Source organism: Patella vulgata, chromosome 8, assembly GCF_932274485.2.
Source record: "Patella vulgata chromosome 8, xgPatVulg1.2, whole genome shotgun sequence".
NCBI lineage: Eukaryota > Metazoa > Mollusca > Gastropoda > Patellidae > Patella > Patella vulgata.
In genome coordinates, this window is record NC_065886.2 from 26,776,501 (window position 1) to 26,788,742 (window position 12,242).

Sequence of the window (12,242 nt, forward strand, 5' to 3'; positions counted from 1 at the left end):
ACTGGAATCTAGTTCACCATTTTTCGGTACAGAACAAAGCCTGGTACCATCCAGGATTTTATTAGCCAATCAGCATTGAGTAGTGATAAAAATTTTGTTTACGAATCGGTCTGGGATGACCTAGTCGAAACCATTCTCGTGCGCTGAGGTAGGAAAGATTGAAAAATAATTTCACAGATATGCTTTCATGGAGAACGGACAATTACGGTTAATGGAAACTATCCCCCTACTCTCAAAATCAATATTAGCGATGGCTCTAATTTAACCATGTCTCAGATATTTAGGCGAAATCCCCCATTTAATGCCAGTCTGTTTCCCCGTCAAATGGTAAAATCCATACAAGCGAGGTACCATATGCGATAAGCAACTGGCTTGTCGATGCTTGAAGCAATAATTAAGTTGATGTTTAACACGTGTTCCCGGCGACTGGTTCCTAATATTCGACTAGTCTTTAGGGTCCACATATCGATTATTTATTACCAGTAAATATACAAATATACATATAAATCATATCCCGTTAATAATCATCATCATTATTAATTCTTTATAATAATAATCATAGGTTATTATCATCATTATAAACATCATGCAAAACGTCTATAAGAAAGTATATCACTATATTTTCCAGTAATTGGAAACGTCGTCTGCTAGATGTAATCACCTTTTACAAACAGGATCGGATAAATGAATTAACCCATATATACAATTATGATTATTTATTAATAATGCATAATGAGTGCGACTAGCTATTATTATATGTGGAGTCTTTTTATATTTATGGTCTTGTTAAAAAAAACTTCGCGGATCTATTAGTCTAGGTCGAACGCACTTACTGACAGAAAGCCGTGTGGCTAGGGACTACAAAATGCGCCAAGTTTTCTCAAGTTAAATTAAAGTATTTAATTATGAATGAGGAAAATGAAAACAAGTAAATCATGCAAAACTAAAATTAGTTCCCTGTACCAGGTTTTTAATCACGAAATGACAGTGTAATTAAATGCGCTTAAATGTTTAACTGGATTATTCGCTGAAGTAGATTGGTTTCCGATACGTTTAGTGATACCATCTATAATGCTTGGTGGAACTTCGATGCTTGTTAAGATTAAAGCCGTCCTAAGAGCCGCGGGGAGAATAACAATAATTATCTTAATAACGTAGACATTTATACATCCCACGTAAATAGTATTCTACGTTGATTAATTACTCTCGTTAAATTACTAGTTACTAAGAAAGATAAACAATTTACTGACCCTTAATAAAGGAATAGTACCTAACACAAACAAACAGACAAATAAATAAATACTAATTAATGAATTTTATGGTACTTTCTCTGGTGGCATGTCAGCATCTAGAACTGTCTGGGGCAGATTTAATTACAGTTCTCCTTACGTAATGACCACGGCACTCCTCTATAAATCCTTTGGTTCTTATATTGATTTTCAGATAACTTTTGTCTTAATTCAGCACTGCAACTGGAATGATTAACTTGCATTGCCATTATAATCGAAATAGTCTAACTGTTGCGTTTCGGTTCACCTATTTTCCGTTTGAATCATTTATGCGTTTTTAAATCGGGAATACAAATGAAAAAAGTTACAGTATTTTAAAACAATGTTAATTTAACGATTTAAGGCTACCTTAGAATAATTAACTTGTATATAATCAAATATGTTCTGTTTCGTTTTGCTTCACTTTGTTTCCGTTTGAATCATTTATGCGTTTGAAAATCGTGAATAGAAATGAAATAAAACTAACTTAAAATATTAAAAAAGATGTTAATTTAACAATTTAATTGTTTAAGTAAGTCTTCTACTTTACATTGTAAATCGACCCATGCAACAAAAAGTTCTTGAAATAAAACACTGGTTGAGACAAATATTGGATGGTCAATCGATATTACTCCAATGTCCATTTAATAACCCCTCAGGCCCTTTGACCTCTCGGTCAATATGAATTGGCCGCCTAGCATTTTTCAGATACCCACAAACGCGTGTTGCGCACATTAAATGTTCTGCTATATTTATTTATTGGCAGATGATAATGTGATAACCAGAAACAGTTTAAGGATGTTTTAATTATTTTATAAGCAGTCCAAATTGTTTTAAGGTCATGACAAATTTGTAGAATAATAACTACAGTCAAGACATGTTTTAACAACATACATTTCATTATCACTCAGATTTTAATTATTTTTATAAACAATGAGACACTGTTTCAATGTCAAGAAATTACAAAAATGTTTGGAATAATAACCCTTATAGTCAAAACATGTCTCAAGAACAGACATTTCTCTTAGTCGATACATATCACGAATGTGGATTTATTTACAAATAAATGAACTGCCAGATTTTGTGAAGTAATTTGTCAATTGTTAAACCGTGTATTAATAATATGAAATAGCTAAATATTTTCACTAATGACTACATAATGGTATTGGAGATGGCGAAGATAAAGAGATGAAACAATGTTATCTCAGGTTTTGCTCAATACCGTTGAGATTCATATATTTTACGTGTACACATTAAACAAAAATGTTCAAATTCTTACATAAGCTAACTTTTATTAGATTAGCTAGAAAATGGGTGAGAGTTAAAGGAATATTTTTGGAAGCTCAGCTTGTTGAAATCAGTGACTCATTAATTAGTTGGTCTAATGTTTCTGTCACAACAGATAAGCTGATTACCGACAATGTTAAACTGATACAAGTGGGCGGATACCGCTGGGAGGACAAGTTGTTGCAACAGATAACGATGATAGATATGGCGTAACACGGACTGGAGGGGGTGAAGGAGTCCAGGGGGACCACAGCTAATGATTTTGATATGACCACTCAGTATCTGCCAGTCTTGGTATGCCAATAATCTGGTGAATGCCATAGATGTCAACCCTTCTGCACAAAATGCAAGTGTTCAAAGAAATATTAGAACAGTTTCCAGCTGGCCATTAAGCAGTGTTCTTATGCTTTATGCAATTAATGTTCATTGGCTTTTACACTTGATTTATGTTTTTTCATTCTAATTATTAGACTAGTAATATACTTTCATAAAGGTAAACAAAGATAGAAAGAGACGATTACCACCCAGCAACCTTCCCTTAACTAATATCCAACCACCAATCTTCCCATGGCCAGAAATAGACAACCAACTTTTATTTAGCCAGAAATCAACCTTCCCTTGTCCAGAAATCGCCCTACCCCACTCGCCTTTGTCGACAAATCAAGAACCAACCCTCCTTTGACCAATGATAAACACCACAAACAATGTACTTCTCAATGCTATGTCGAACATGACGTTATGACAATACAATGATCTATAGTAAATCACACTGATCCGCAGTGAATATTCGCTTGGCCGCATTTTTTAATATCAGGAAGACCACCATCACTTTAGCAACAAGACAAAAAAGCTAATTTTAACAGTTAAATACATATAAAGTTATACAAAGGCCATATGGTGACATTTATCTTCATATACATACCATGACATCAAACAAAAGAACAGACGCGATAACACGACACTCGTGGCCTACTTTCAACCAACTCATTCCAGCACTACCAGATTCTTTTAATGACACCATAAAACATTTGTTTGTTCTTTACCCCACTAAGATTTGACTTATAAAACTAAAAATTAAGTTTAAAAAACCTCCAGACAACCGAAATAGTGGAAAATTGTAACCTAATTTCAGCTGAATTTCGAAACTATAATGATTTAAAAAACGCCACTTGCAAAACCTTCTCAGACATATGAACATATCATAGATCATTTAAATACATGTATTAAAGGAGACTTGGCCTTTAAAGGGTTGCCAAAGCGGCAGAACAACAGCAGTCTTGTCCCGTTGGCATTTCGATCCCTTCCAGATTCGCCGCATCCGCCATTCCACGATACACAATGTATGTATAAATTCATTATAACAATCTGTGGATAGGTAGATATATAACAACTTATATCTGGGAGGAGTGGATATATCGATAATGTCATATTATATTTAAGTCAAAACAACTGTCGTATGCCATGCAGGATGTGGTGAGATAGCGATGGAGTCCATATTTTATCCACCATTTTCTGAGTTTCTTCTCTATACCATATGCTATAACAAGCGTAAACATGTTGATTCAGTTCCTGAATTAATATACAGCTGAACGGGGTTATTCTTTGAAGAATAGTTCAAAATTTGTAAATGTACAAATTCAAAATTTAACACATAAAATATTCATGGGGTCGTAAGTTCCTTCTGTTTTCTGCCCCTCCTGTTTTTGTTGGTGTGAGATCACAATCTTGAAAGTTTTCAAAATTCCTATTCCATATGGCTGCCTGTACCTTCCACAACCTCGACAGTTAATACATGCAATGTAAACATAAATAATGATGTTTAAATAAACTACATATTTCCGCTTTTTGCTATTCTTGGATGGAAGGTAAAATGTGCAACACCTTCCAGATTGAACAGTTGAAGTAATAGATGAAATCGTGTTTATTCACATTGAAATCAACAATAACCATGCTGTCCCACATGGAATGGACTGAATTGGGATTCAATGCCTCCTCAAAAGTTAAGTGATTGTGTCGGTACGTATGCAATGTGAAAAGGAAGGATTTTGCCCTGACAGCGTCCTGATAGCCTACTTTTCTTCGCATTCCAAGTGCAAAAAGGTTATGTCAATATGTATATGATCGAACTTCGGCTATTTCATCTATTCCAAACAACCTCCCGTCTAAAAATAGAAACTTGGCTTCAAATATTTCGAAAATAATAAACGCTAGTTACCAGGGCCCGTGAGAAGTGGGAAAGCTGGAACACTTGTCCAGAGGACCCGGAGTCTAGAGGGGCCCGGGGGTATGCCGAGTAATATTTAAAAATAAATTGTTTGTATAATTTAAAGAACAAATACACTGTTATTTGATCGTTAAGTAGAAGAAAACCGGTGAATAAGGGTACCTAGCTGCGTTAGTAGGGTTAGGATCCGATCGGATTCTGTGAGTCCACTCTTTTGCAAAAATTGGTGAATTAAAACTATAAGCTCCCTGTCCGGGCCTTAGCACTCTAGGGCCCCGGTCGGTCCTCGTTCTGTACGAGGCTCTCATTACCGTCAGGGTATCCGTGCCCCGACAGGTAATCCCGGCCTTGTCCGGGCCTGTAGAACGCTACCATGATGCTGAGCACAAGACGTTCCGTTTGAATCTAGTTCAACATGATTTTGGGGTATGTAGAAGCCCGGCACGATCGCGTCACTTGCGCTAGGGTAAATTAGGCAATGATCAGTTCCTACATATGAAATAAATAACCTTAGATCATACTTGAGCTTCTAGATAAGAGGAAGGCACTTATTGGGGGCCTTTGCCAACTGGAGTAAAAATTGGCTCCCCAATGGCGGCGCCCGAAGGCGCTTATTGGAGGCCTTTGCCCACTGGAGAAAAAAAAATCGGCTATCCAATGGGTGCCGAAGACGCCCTTTCCACTGGACGCAATACGAAGCCAACGACCAACGTGCCCATATCGGTATGGTAGCACCAGAAAGCCGAACGACATTGGTTGGGCGCCCACGACGAGATTGGCTTTATGGGCGCCTCGCCAATCATGTTGTTGGGTGCCTTATACGGGAGGGGCGCCCACGACGAGATTGGCTTTATGGGCGCCTCGCCAATCATATTGTTATATATGAGGTGGCCACCAAATTATGGTGAGGCGCCTCATAATGAATCACACGATTAACACCACAACTTGATTGATGGGGCGCCCCAAACGGAGTGATCTGTGATCTGTGGGGTGCCTTATCCCGGAGGGGCGCCCTTATTGACAATATAATATGATTGTCGGGCTGCATATAATGCCGAGCGAGATTGCTTTGGTCCCCACGACTTGATCAATGAGGCGTCAAAACGATATGATTGGCGGGGTGCCTCATCCCGGAGGCGCGCCCATAATGCCCAGATTAGAAGCCCTCCCTCAACGTTTTCGTTTTGAGCTAGCTACGGGCCTGTAAACACTTTGATTTGGCCTTATTGAAAAGTTTTCTGTAAATATTTCAAAAAGAAAATGTTATGCATTTTATAAAATTACACATTAATCTAAGGAAGAATTCAAACCTGGACTCTGTAAGTTTCAAAGATTTAACAGATATATTCAAATTACATGAAGTTAAAGGTTATTTGTATTTCACCGACTGTTGCGGATAACATGTGTAGCCTTAGGGTGTTGGAAACCACACTTGTCTCGAGGTCGCGTTCTGCAGCATTACGAGCGCCAACTACCAACAGTTAAAGTAAGAAAATTGGCCCAAACGTATACCTATAGTAGGCCCAGGTGTTTAACTCAGACAAAAACACTACATCAGATCAAACAAAGGTGTCATTTATCTCCATGTTAGCCATACATTAATCTCCATGTTAGACGTACATCCAGTAGACATGATACTATAAGAAAAACACTCGCTGGATCACAGATTCAACCATCTGATATGCCTCTAAACCACGTTTTACCATGTCGATACACACCTTAAGGCTGTAACCTAGTTTTATTTATAATGTTCTATATTCAATAAAATGGGTTTACATATTTGATATGCCTACTTATTTTTCAAAAGGGTTATCATGAACCAAATTTTGTGAAATATTCCTCTTTGAAATACGATGATTTGAAACGAAGACTGTTGAAATGAAAACCAACGAGATTTCAAGATTTGAACAAGGTAGGTTTCAAGATCTAAAGATTCGAGTTTCACATAAAATTCTACCTTCTCGAATTAAATATAGCCAATTGGATGGTTCGATGTCATCACCCCACGTACATTGTGAAGAGAACCATTTGGCGAAAATTTATTTTGAAGTAATTTGTAATGGCGATGGTAACTTGTCATAGTAAGGACTAAACGCTTTTCCATAAAATCCCGAGTTCACACACCTCCGAACATTAATGGACCTGAAGTATCCAAGGGTGTTCCCCTATACAAATCCAGGAAGACTCTACATTCAAAGGAACAACCAAACGATCATCGTCCAACACAGCCCTTTGGCCGCTCAATTTAATTATTTTCAAACCCAATGACCTATAGATTTGAATAAAATTCGTTACATAGGACGAATCCGCATGTTTTATAATTGTGTGTACAATATGTATATAGTTTGAACCATCACGATTTATCAAATAATATAGTATACATGGTTAGTGTCTATATACTGTCAATATATTTCCTTGTAGCAGCAATGTCTGTAGAAATTACTACCATATTTCTTCTATAGTACATAATGGAAACCATCAAGTCGACGCTTTGGTATCTTCCTTACTGTTGTTCTAGGTATTTAATACACCAGATAGAAACGACATGCGACCTTAAAGAGACATTTCATCGGTTTCCAGGTCCAATCTACCGAAATATTATGTTCAATTTAGACTGGATTACTAGAATATAACTAATATCAAAGACTTAGGTACGTGCACATTAATGTGTGGGTAAATTATAGTTGTCCATTATTCATATTTATATAACATAACTCAAACAAAAGAGAGAGAAATGGGGTTTAACGTCCACTCGACACAAACTAGGTCATTTCGGGACTAACATATGGTTTAATTTTATTTGAATAATTCGCTTGCGCGTAGGGGTCTTTAGCAGTGGGAGAGAACCGGAGGACCCGGAGAAAACCCACGAGGTTGGACAGGCGACCCTACTCCTTGTCACGTACAACCGGGGATTCGAAACCACGCCAGCTGACTCAATGACAGGCTTTATGATAACTCAAACAAGGGTGTGCTTTAATAAGCATACTATGCATTGCGCACGTCGCTTTTTATGCTTTAATTCGACTTGTGGTTGGAACGGGAGTTCAGAATATAATTTCACTGTCGGCGAAATGTCTGTTTAACTAGTTTTATTTTTTTTTCTCTGTGTAGTTATTTAGGTACTATAATACTAGTCATTGAACACAGTACTATTACTACGGTACTATAATCTACTACATGCTCTATACATCTAGTTAATGGCTTCAATATCATTAACTAACGTTACACTCTCTGATTTGGTTCTATTACAATTCTTTAGTACTGGAGAAATAAATGAATAAAACAACTTGTATAGAGAGAGTATCATGTGAAGGAAATAGTGTTCGTAAGCTGTCACAGTCGAGGGTCTTCGGTGTTTTCGTAATCTGGTGTATAAGAAAGAGGTTGTCGGGGCTCGACCTCGAAAATGGCATAATTAATTGTGCCAAATTTGAGTTGGTGTAAAGGGAAGTAATTTGTTCCATTGGGATTCAGTAAATGTCTCGGGAAACGACATACAAAATGACATTGTACCCAGGCGGCGGAGCTCCCACACAGTTTTGCGAATTTGAACCCGTTTTGCTGTTACAGTCTTGCCTGTAAGCCCCACTGTACTGTCAAGGGTTGTTTTACGTGCACACCAAAGTATATACGATGCCAGGGTTTTTCGTCCCGTGGGAATGACTGGCCACTGTCGTTTGTCAAGCCCTCCGGCATGATGGCGGCATCATTGTTAAGGAGAAATAAGGCGGGAAACCCACCCCACCATCACGCCACTGCTTCTGTGAGCAACAAAATCCTTCAACAGTTATAGGAATAGTCTTGACCAAATGTTTCAACGATAAATCCATACAGCATTCAAACGACACAGTCCTTACCGTTGTATGATAATGTGAGAACTTGAAAACGAAACGAAAGTAAAACGAAACGAAGTAGTAATGTAATGATTGTACAATCTATTCGACATGGTAATTTTAAAGTTTATTAAACATAGTATTGAAGACACAGTTTACACACTAGAAAATGCCATTTATTACAAATTTGATAATGTATGATCAGTACATCGCCTAAATAGAGATAATGATTATAAAATCAGACGGGGAATATTGATTCTGGACTCTATTTTCTAATTTTCAAACATCAAAATATCTCGATAAAATTTGATGTTGGACAGCTGAGACTTTCATCTAAATGATTATATTTGATGTAGTTTTAATATGAATGGGAGATGCAATTAACATATGACTTTTTATATGATTTAATATTTCATCGTTAATTAAATTAACATAGAAAATACTTGTCTTCATTACTAAACAAAGTGGTAGACAATTTAAATTATATTGATATTGTCGGCCATTTAAATTAATTCTTTCGGATGGTAAAATAATTTCTGGTGTTTTATGGGATACGTTTACGTCTGCTGTAGAGCATTATTAATGATGATATCACTGATAATGAAGTAGCATAATTAATGCGTTCTGCCAGACATGCAGTGCAGCCGAAGTTTAGCGATTGCCACCGACAATGATTTTATTATTCGATGCATTTGAATGTTGAATTACTCGGCAGGACATCGGAACCAGTCATTAACGGTGGCCAAAGCTTATTATCAAAAATCCTCACAGCTGCTAAGTTCGAATTACCCAGATTGTACGCAAATCTGTCGACAGTTAAAGGTTATATTAAACCTAAATTTGACCCGTACGATATTAATGAAGTCTAGGTTTATGTATCTTTTAATGTTAATGATAAAGTCAATATCGATAGAGACGAGCCCCGAGGTCATTCTGGTCATAATTTTGGAGTGGGAATAAGGTCTAGCAAGGAACTATTTTACATTTGATGCCATTCATTTTAAGTAAACTGAAAAATGGAATGAATATATCTAATATTTTACCTAATAAAATTACTGATGTTTTGTTTTTCTAAATGGATATATAACCTAAATAAATACATCTTATATAATCCACACATCCTGCAGAAAACCAGAAGCATGGCGTGAAAGATGTTATAACATTACACACAATAATCCTAACATAATTCAACCTAATAGAAAAACCATAGCATAGACTTTAAACTGTCATAAGTAATTATTTCTAGAATATGATCGAGATGGGTTTCTCTAAATCTCAATTACTTTTTTTTCTTTTCTGAAAAGAGAAATTCGTAATCATAACTGACCTACAGAAAATAATTATGTCGGAGTCTAGTCTAGCTACGTTTTTTTGAGATTTTAAATCATAGCAAATATTTTCAAGCTTACGAAACATCTCAATGCACATAGCCACGGATCTATAAGCTATATTTCGCTAATAGTGGATTGGATTTCAGAGACGATTGTAGGAAAATTGTCTAAATACAAAATAGTGAACGCCTGAAAACCGTCAATATATTTTAGCTAAAGAGTAATTGAGCAATGCTTTGGACAAGGGTTAAGATAACACCTATCTGAAGCTATAGTACCCAAACATAATGATATAGATTCTTAGCTTATAGTGGACCGACAATCTAAAGTACTTCACTCACTGCAACTTAATTGCTGTCCTAGGGCCATAAAATGACGAACCAATTTATATGATGCTATTATGCTACAGCATGTCATGACCGCAATGTTAGCATAGTAAACATCTATATAAACTATTATACACATCATATACATATATATCAGTATCTATATAAACTAATATATGCAGACAATATTGTTATTGTTATGCTGAAGGTACATTTTATTATATTTTTGTCAATATAAATGAATATAATATTGTTATTATAATATGCATATAATATGTGAGATAGATTCAGAATGCTCTCAAAATGAAACCCAGGTGGGAATTGTATGGAGAGATAGGATTCCGCACAAACCCATACCATGTCTGGCCACTTTTCCCTATGCACAAATTCTGAATGAATAATTAAAGAGTTTTTTTATTTGGGGAAAATGGCTATAATCTAAAACTAACAATAAATAATACGACACCGCCCTAGTGAAACCTTCAAACGAATCAGAATAGAACAACCTATTATGTTAATTAGCTCTGAAATTACCATGATATTTTGATTTGGTGTTGCCACTTAAGGAACTGGTATTGTTTTATTTGGGACTCTTTTGTTAGTGGCACAGGGCCGGGGGAGGAGGGTCGATGTGTGGGTGTACCCGGTCTTTTGAGTGCGTGGGCAAACGGGAGGTGGGCGTTAACTTGCAACATCCATTGTTTATAACAAATTTTCAATCATTACCCTGCCGTGTTGGGAGGGGGGGGGGGGAGCGATAAATTCACCTCTTTGATAAAAGAAAAGGGAGAGTTAAACGAACAAAAACGAACCCAGCAGAAAACGAACACTATCTCGCTGCACAAACACCTGTTTAATATATTAAGAAATAGAGAGATTGATATTCAGTGTCTAATAATATGATTAGATCAATCATTCCATGTTTTCTTCCTATCATAAAGTTGATATAAAAGACATACCAACAATAACGACCATTCTGTATCCTATCTTGTGATTAGATGAAAAGATTTGTGAACTATAATAGATGATTTTATGGTATTTTGTGTAGAAGTGTTATAAAGGTGAACTGATTCTACAGATTAACGCCTGTATTATAGTTTTCACACATTAGTGCGCCTTTTGTGACAGAGGATTTTACGATTTAAAAATCACGTTGATTATGCTAATACATGCCCCTCTACTCTCAGATGCAAGACGGGAGCAATTTTTAGGAATTGACAATAATGATTTTGGGAGCACACCCGAGAAGTAGAGACTGGGATAGGAACAATAGGGTCTGTCTTGCAAATTTCCCGGACAACCACAATCAACCCTTATGGCATGCACAAATTTGAAGTTTTTACAATAGTAGACGGACATCTAACTCATATGCCCGTTTTGTTCTATTTATTTACAAAGCAACGAGTAAAACTAATTTTGCCCAAACAGGTTTATATTATCAGCAATAAAATGACTATTTTATAATCGGCAAATATATTACCAAGACCACATCAGTTGAAAATAAAATATATAAGTGAAAGTGAAACCAACCTTAACTGGTCCAATATGAGCATTTCTAATATTCTGCAGGTTTATAAAGATCACACACGAAGACGAATTAATGTCATTTTCAAGTATATATACCAGACGATTAAAAACGAATAAAAGACACTTTAATATGGCAGTAATATATTCAGCGAAATGAACACACAAATATTAAGGTTATGAGCATTATAAACACTAATATTCCTTAAATCAATAGCCTCATATCAACAGCTTCTTAAGGTCACCATCGGAAAATGTATAAGTCGATCACTTTTGTTACAGGCTCAATAGACTGATTTTTAAATCTGTGAAGATTTAGTATTCATACTGAACATATGTTACCTCAGACAGCCGTGATTTGTATATGCCATGTTTGGAACTCAACTTGAAATATATTCAAATCAATATAAAAGAAACATAATAAGCAAATAAAACTCTCACAAAAC

The 12,242-nt window shown here is 36.1% G+C and overlaps 1 protein-coding gene across 2 annotated transcripts in view; it reads right to left on the reverse strand.

The window, feature by feature from the left end:
• Positions 1-12,242, reverse strand: part of LOC126829260 (kin of IRRE-like protein 1) — a 69,039-nt gene that overhangs the window by 47,455 nt on the left and 9,342 nt on the right. Inside the window, exon 1 of one of the 2 annotated variants that reach the window (XM_050559018.2) lies at positions 11,803-11,937. The exons of the other annotated variant lie outside the window; for it this stretch is intronic. The gene's annotated coding sequence lies outside the window, so the exon portion shown is untranslated. Of the gene's footprint in view, positions 1-11,802; positions 11,938-12,242 lie in introns of those variants that run through there. 2 annotated transcript variants of the gene reach the window in all.